The 8,494-nt window shown below is 39.1% G+C and overlaps 1 non-coding gene across 1 annotated transcript; it reads left to right on the top strand.

Annotated features, from left to right (window-relative positions):
- Positions 1–7,361: 7,361 nt before the first annotated feature.
- On the top strand, positions 7,362–7,465 carry LOC147496631 (small nucleolar RNA R71). Its single transcript, XR_015197244.1, has one exon. It is a non-coding gene; the product is annotated as a small nucleolar RNA R71 (small nucleolar RNA).
- Positions 7,466–8,494: the final 1,029 nt, after the last annotated feature.

Raw genomic sequence — 8,494 nt, 5'->3', positions numbered from 1 at the left:
AGTAGATTCTACCATCCTGACTGCACAATCCTATCTCGGAACCAGTATCCATATGTGTCACTATTGAGTAATTCATCAAAGGACTGCTCCGGTATGATCTGAGGAGATTTCATAGCAAACAAACACACTCTTGAACTCCTGGAAGTAACCTCGGAAAACCAAAGAAAACAGAATTGGAGTTTTGTTGAGGTAAAGGTGCGGGCGCGCTCCGTGTACTGTTGCTGGTGTGAAGTGAAAGTGAAAGGTGTGAGTGAAAGGTGTGAGTGAGAGGTTTAGAGCATCCCATGTATTTATAGAGAACTAGTTCCTTAAACAAAGGTCCTCAAAGTTCCCAATTTTGATAAGGAAAGAGGTGGATTAAGAAAAGGCTTCTAAAACCAAAATAGAAATAGTTGAGAGCACATGCTCCACAGCAATTCTAGATGGTTTTAATAGCCTATCAAAATAGCAATCTCAATATGTTTACCCCTTGAGGTTGCACCAAACAACACTAGCTAATTCTAGCTACACCAATTTAGCAACATGCTCACATAAACCATATTATCAAAACCTTGCAATATTAACTTCCAAAAACAGGTGGATAGGGTAAAATACAATGCTAAACAATTAATGCCACCCCCAAACAAGTCGGGAAGGTGAGATTCATTCGTCCTACGCCTACGATGCTCATGCCTTCCGGAGTCTGTAGAAGAAGAACCCTCATGAGGTGGCAGGCGTCGTAAAACTTCTACTTGAAACGTGTGATGTTGTTCCATAAAAACATCCATGGCTTCCCAATGCGCATTATAACTCTGGACGAGAGTCTCCATGTTAGCCTGGAAGTTTGCTTAGCTACAGACAATAGTACCTTGCCTAGTCTGAATAGCCTCACAGAGGTCTCTCAGAGAACGTTGGCCCGTACAAATCATCTCATTCTCGTGATGGAGAGTTCGCATGCCACAATGAAGTAATGAGACGCGGTCTATATCCGTAGTAGCTCTTTCCAAAGCATCGGCATCAAAACATGTCGTGTCTTCCTCATCCGATACCATCTCAGCACCCAAAACCTCAGGCAAATGCCGCTCCCTTTGATTACACTCCCGATAAATACGTGCATTTTTATGCAATTTCAAATTAATCCTATCAGTCTTCAGCACACATCCCCAATACATCATAATCTTCGTAATCAAAGTAGGGAAGGCTGTGGTATATTTACCAACCGATCTAATCTCACTCATCAAAAAGTAAAGGATGCAAAACTCATACCTCTTGTTCTGAAGGATCCAGAGAATGTGCAGACAATTCGAATTTATGTCACTTATTTTTGTGGTGGCACTAATATTCCTACTAACCCACTGAGCCACAACCAACTGGTTCCGTCTCAGAGACGTCTGACATACACAATGCAAGTTCGGATTGTAAATTCCTTCCAAGACAGTCTCCAATCCACCAAATTGAGATTCCTGCATCGTGAATATGATTGGTCTTTGCCCAATGCTCGTAATCTCAGACAACACTGCGGTAGTCAATTCCCTCCGACTGCCATTCACTCTTACAAAAATCCTACGACCCTCAATCTCCCTCTTCTTATAAAAATCATACACCAAATCAGTGTGATAAAAGTCCTCCGTAGTATACCATAACTTTTCCCACCTCCTAATCTCCATTTCGGTATAAAAAAAGGGTGAAAATAGTGTTGGGTTAAAAGTTTGTTCCGGAAGAATCCTTGGGGTTTGAGGACCATTGAGTTTTGGATTTGGAAATTGGGGTGAATGCAAGGTGGGGAATAGTTAATGAATCACTCGATCGAGATTTGAATAAGGTTTGTGTGGAGGTTAGGGTGCGGGCGAGCTTAAGTTGGTCTAAAAACGAGGGCGTGCGCGCTTAAGCTTTTCTAGGTCGGCTTGTTCTTGAGTTTTGAAGGCGAGAAAGAAGAAGAACAAATCAAGTGGGGTTTTAAAAGGGGGTCACGTGCCGAGAAAGAAAAAGAACAAATCGGGGGGGGCACGTGACCGCGTAGGGTTTAATTCATTTGGGCCCAAGCCCAAAATAAATTCTGTAATGCCCATCTTGTCCTATGCCTCGTAAAACTTAAAACTAAAATTTCCGATCGCTAACAGTCCAATTTTTGTGAATGAGTTATAAAAACAATCAGCAAAGAAAGTACAATCCAATGATCTATAAAAAAAAACTCAAAACTAACCGTGGTTGACATATAAGAAGATGAAAAATGCCTCGAAACGCGTGAATGACATAAGTTATATGATCAAATGAAATCTATATTCATAGATAGTGTCAACCCAAATCAAAGTACGAATAAACGGTATAAACAACAAGAATAGGAAGTTGAGTAATCAAGAATAGAAAGACCAAACACCCCACCCCCAAACAAATTTTTGCAAACATAGTTTAGAAAATTTGTTTAAAAATGTGGGTCTTTTAAAGTCAGATTCCCAAGACTTGCTAGATTACTGTTTATAGGGTTTTAATATTTTTTAATTTTTATGAATAAGGTTTAATATAAAGGAAAAAACAATAAAATAATAAAGACATAAATCACTTTATAGAGAAACATGACTAAAAAACCGAGAAAATATGCAAGAGTGGAAAGCGTGAATTATGTTAAACGTAGACTTAGGATCTGGTACTTACAGCCACACACTCCAAAGAGAGGGCCCGGTTACCATAATGGTGCACTTACCAATATATGGAAATGAGAGGAAGTACATCAAACAACAAATTAAGGTTAGTCCTCATAGACAGGGTCCTCCTGTAAAAGGACATCCTCCACATTTGGGGATATTAACTCGTGAAAATATTTTAAACGTTGGCCATTAACTTGAAAGGTACTGTTGTCCTTGGGATTTACAAAGGTGATTGCCCTATAAGGGGTGACTTCAGTAACCATAAAAGGACCAGACCAACGGGTTTTTAATTTCCCTGAGAAAATATGCAAACGGGAGTTGTAAAGCAAAACCTTTTGACCAACTACAAACTCTTTACGCAATATCTGTTTATCATGAACACGTTTCATGTTAGCTTTATAATCATTCGCAAGATCATAAGAATCACTACGGATTTCTTCAAGCTCATTTAATTGTAATTTGTGTTTGACACCCGCCTCATCAAAATTGAAGTTCAAGCTTTTTATAGCCCACATAGCACGGTGCTCCAATTCAACGGGCAAGTGACATGGTTTTCCAAACACAAGTCTAAAGGGAGACATTCCTATAGGAATTTTAATAGATGTCCGATATGCCCATAAGGCATCTGTTAGACGCTTAAACCAATCTTTCCGATAAGGATTTACTGTCGTTTCTTTTCTTCTTTTTTTTTATTTCCCTATTAGAGACTTCTACTTGGCCACTAGTCTGTGGATGATAGGGAGTTGCCACCTTATGGGTAACTCCGTACTTCTTAACTAGAAAAGCAACAATTCTATTGCAAAAATGCGTTCTGCCATCACTGATAATAGCTTTAGGGATGCCAAACTAACATAAAATGTATTCCTTAACAAAAAACACAACTGTCTTATGGTCATTGCTACGGCAAGCCATGGCCTCTATCCATTTGGAAACGTAGTCTACGACAACAAGAATATAAAGAAAACCGTGGGAAACAAGAAAAGGACCCATGAAATCAATGCCCCATACATCAAAAATTTCCACTACCATAATGGGATTTAAAGGCATCATATTACGTTTAATGATACACCCAAGTTGTTGGCAACGAACACATATCTTGCAATGAACTTGGGCATCTTTAAAAAGGGTAGGCCAATAAAAACCACAATGAAGAACTTTAGCTTCCGTTTTCATACTACTAAAATGGCCACCACACTTTTTGTCATGGCAAAGGATAAAACCTCATTATATTCCCACTAGGGAATACAACGACGAATAATTTGATCTGCACAATACGTAAAAAGGTAGGGCTCATCCTAATAGTATAGCTTAACTCTAGCCAAAAATTTATTACGTTCATTTCTTGATCAAACATCAAAAATAATATCAGAAGCTAAATAATTCACAATGTTGACATACCAAGGTGCATAAAAGATAGAATAAAGATGCTCATCAGGAAAAAAATCAGGTATGGACTCAGAATCACTATCACTGTCGTTTGTTAGTCTAGATAAGTGATTGACAACTATATTTTTGACCCCTCGTTTATCCTTAATTTCTAGGGTAAACTCTTGTAGGAGAAGAATCCATCAGATCAATCTCTGTTTAGCATCCTTCTTGGCGAGAAGGTACCTAAGAGCTGTATGATCGGTGCAGATATTAAAGCGGCTTTTACAGTTTTAAAAGCCTGTTTGCAGTTATAATTGAAATCAAAGAAGGCATCTTTCAAAAGTAGATTAGTTAAAGACCTGGCTATTAACGCCTATAGAAACCTGCATGGCCTAAAAAGGCTCTAATGTCACGGATAGTCCGTGGTATAGGTAAAGACGTTATTTTATCTAATTTGGCCTTATCTACTTCTATGATGTCACTAGATACAATATGACCTAGCACTATTCCTCTTTGGACCATAAAATGACATTTTTCCCAATTTAAAACCATATTCTTCTCCGCACACCGTGTCAACACCTTGGAAAGGTTAGACATGCATCCACTGAAAGAGTTTCCATAGATAGAAAAATCATCTATGAAAACTTCCATGAAGCGCTCCACCATGCCACTAAAGATATGAAGCATATACCGCTGGAAGGTACCAGGAGCATTACAAAGGCCTCCAAAAGGACATGTGAAGGTAGTCTTGTCTTGGTTGTCAGGATCGATAATGATCTAAAAATAGCTAGAGTAGCCATCTAAAAAACAATAATATTCATGACCAGCTAGATGTTCGAACATCTAATCTATAAAAGGTAAAGGAAAGTGATCCTTTCGTGTCATGGCATTTAAGCGTCTGTAATCAATACAGATCCTCTATTTCATAGGAACACGTGTGGAAACATATTCACCAGTAGCATTATACACAACGGTAACCCCCAATTTTTTAGGAACTACGTAAATGGGGCTTACCCATTCGCTATCGAAGATGGGATATATGATACCAGCATCAAGTAACTGTAAGGCTTCTTCCCTGACCACCTCTTTCATGGCAGGGTTCAAGCGACGCTGAGATTCGCATGAAGTCTTCACATTATCCTCCAAATGTATGCGATGTGTGCATACATTAGGGTCAATCCCCTTAATGTCATCTAGGGTCCAACTGATCGCGGAACGATGTTCCCTAATCACCCTAATCAAACGTGCCTCTTCATCAGCAGACAACTGAGAAGATATGATCATCGGATGACTACCATCCAGATCAAGTTGAATATACTTCAACTCAGTTGGAAGAGGTTTAAGCACAGGGGTGGGAAGAATTGGTAGAAAGGCTTCCGGAGGGTCCTCATCTTGAGAAGTGAATACTTGTTTAGGTAAGAGGGCTTCAAACTTAGAAGATAGAGCTACAGAAGGATCTAAGATAGGAGTAGACTCGAAAAGGGCGTTGACTTCCTATAAGTAGGAGTCATTGTCGAAATCTGAAATTTTGAAGAAAAGGAATTTATGCATCTGATTCTCTGGAAACATGTTGTTGAAATAATCTTGAGCTAAGCTCTCGATCATCCTAACTTTTCCATCGATAGTCGTATCGGGTAACTATTGCATCATTTTGAAAACATTTACCTCAACAGAAAGATGGTCAAAGGACATGGACATCGAACCATCGTGGCAATTTATGAGCACGTTGGCAGTTGCCAAGAAAGGACTCCCTAAAATGATAGGAACAGAGTCGTTAGCGACTTCTGTGTCTAGGATAACGAAGTCTGCAGGGTAGTAAAAATCTTAAACTTTAACCAGCACGTTTTCAACCACACCCTTATGATACTTAATATAACGATCAGCTAATTGCAATGTCATTTTAGTTGGTTGCATATCTTATAGACCTATTTGTTTATATAGATAATATGGGAGTAAGTTAACACTTGCCCCCAGGTTTAATAGAGTAGTTGTCGTGTGAGTATCCCCTAAGGTGCATTGTACAGTAGGACGACCAGGGTCCTTGTACTTAACGATTCTATTATATTTAGATAGAGTTGGAAACTGTTCAGTTAAAAAGGCGTCTTTTGGAATATTTGTTTTCTGCCTAGTAGTGCACAACTCTTTTAGAAACTTCGCATGTTGTGGTAATTTTTTAATAGCTTCAAGAAAAGGTAGGTTTCTTTAGATTTTTAAAAACTTTCTTAATCTCGTCAAAATTTGTATCCTTGTTTAACATGGCTAGTCTCTGAGAAAACGGTAGTTTCTCTCTATATTTAGCATATGGATAAATAGGAGTTTTAACCTTGGCTGCTTTTCTCTTGGGTTGTGGTTTAACTGGTACCTCTACAGGAGTAAGATCTTCAGTTTCTATATCGGTATCTAGTAATTTTTTATTTTCAACGACCACTGGTGGTGTATTAATATGCATAGTTATGGCGTTATCAACCACTCTGCCAGAACGGAGAGTGGTGATGGCATTTAACTCACCTATGTTAAAATTATCATTTCAAAGGCTGTGTTTGGCGTTTTCGGATTTGGTATAGCTTGACCTGGAAACACACCTTTCAGTTGGGCTTTCTCTTGGGTTAACTGTTGTATGGATTGTTGTATAGATTGTAAAATCTGTTGGTTAGCTTGCATGTAGGCTTTGAAATGATCCGGTTGTGAAGGTGTAGTGGCCACAGGTGGTGTGACGAGAAATATCTCACGTTGATTATTAACAGGTAGGTTGAGATAGTTGTTATTAACTGGAACGATACCTCTATTATTATTATAATTACATTGTCTTTGTCTCGGTGGAGCTTGGTTGTAATTGTTCGCTGGCCTAACATTTTGATTACCCCGGAGGTGTAACTTGTTGATTATTTTGCCAACCAAAGTTGGGGTTTTGTCTCCAAGGTGCGTTAGGTTTGCTATTAATAGAACAAACATTGTCCGGCTATGCGGATGGTTGTTCATAGACGAGAGGACAATAGGAGTCGGGATGCTCAGGACTCAAACAGAAATTGCATGGAATAGAGTTGACGTTCATGACAATAGTAGGCTTTTGTTGAACAGAAATAACTTCTACATTTTTTGTGAGAGATTCGATTAAAGTTTTAAGCTTTGGATCATATTTAACCTCAAACATACTGGCAGCCTTAACTGTGAAAGAAGAATTAGCAAAGCGGGAAATGTCATGACCCCCCCCCCCCCAGTTATTATTACGCTTAGATTGATCTTCTAGAAACCTATAAGCCTCTGAGGCTCTTTTACTAAGGAAACTACCCCCCAGTCATTATATCAAGAACCTCTTTATGATGATGTAAAAGCCCTTTGAAAAAGGCACGAATTAGCGTGTCTTTCACAAGGTTATGATGTGGACACTTGATGAGAAGATCAGTGAAACGATTCCAGGCCTCTGAAAAGGATTCATGAGGATTCTGGCAGAAGAAATGAATCTTTTGAAGCATTTCATCTGTCTTCAGTGGTGGGTAAAACTGTTCCATGAACAATTGAACAAGTTTGGCCCATAAGTCCACAGAATTAGGTGCTTGGACAGTTAACCAAGATATTGCCTTATCGGCTAAGGTGAAAAGAAACAACCTTAATTTAATTTTTTCCGAACCACGGTAGGATGATGAAATGTGGTAAGAACTTGTTCTATCCTACGCATATGCTGATAAGGCTTCTCGTGGTTTAACCCATGAAAAATCGGTAATAAATTAAATATATTCAGGGGAATTCAAAAATCCCCCACTGGGTCTGCAAGAACGATGCATGACTTAGGGCTATCATTTAGGGCTTTGTAAAAATCAGAGAGAGGAATCTATGTTTCGTCAGCCATTAATGCAGGTGAAATGTGTGGTATTCTAGATAGGCGTGTGCGTTGACGTTTACGGTAGATAACGTTAGATGGTTTACTCTTACCGGACCTTAATCTCATGAAAGGCTAAGGCCAATATGAAAAAAAAACCACTAGCAGCAGTCAAACAACAACCTGATATGCTAAAATTAAAACTCCTCTGACATTAGTGACGAGGAGTGAAAGAAGGAGTACCTAAATGCCTCCTTGCTACGCGTACGAATAGCGTCTTTGATACGCGATCTCAATGTATGGAAGAAGATCAGAACACTGAATAGTAAAAATAACTTGAACAAAACGAGAGCTGGTGACTAACCTGTGAAAATCGGGCTTTTTCAGAAAGGGGAGCAGGCGTGCTTAAGTATAGGGTAAACAAGGCACGGGCGCGCTCAAGGTAATGTTTCGTAAAAAAAAATTCCAGTAACATGAGGGCGGGTGCGCTCTAAGAATAGGTTTAAGAGGGCGCGGGCACGCTTAAGGTACTATTCCAAAAAAAAATTCTGAAAAACAACAACCACAGTTAGAACCAAACAATCGGGTAAGTAGGTGAAATAGGATAGTGGAAGAATTGAAAACACAATGGGAAACTAATCTAACAAAACTAAGATGGCAGCGGCGCCATTTGATAAATATAAAA

Source organism: Coptis chinensis, chromosome 5 (assembly GCF_015680905.1).
Source record: "Coptis chinensis isolate HL-2020 chromosome 5, ASM1568090v1, whole genome shotgun sequence".
Classification (NCBI taxonomy): Eukaryota; Viridiplantae; Streptophyta; class Magnoliopsida; order Ranunculales; family Ranunculaceae; genus Coptis; species Coptis chinensis.
Note: the sequence above shows the minus strand (reverse complement) of the source record. Positions and strands in the feature narration are given on the sequence as shown.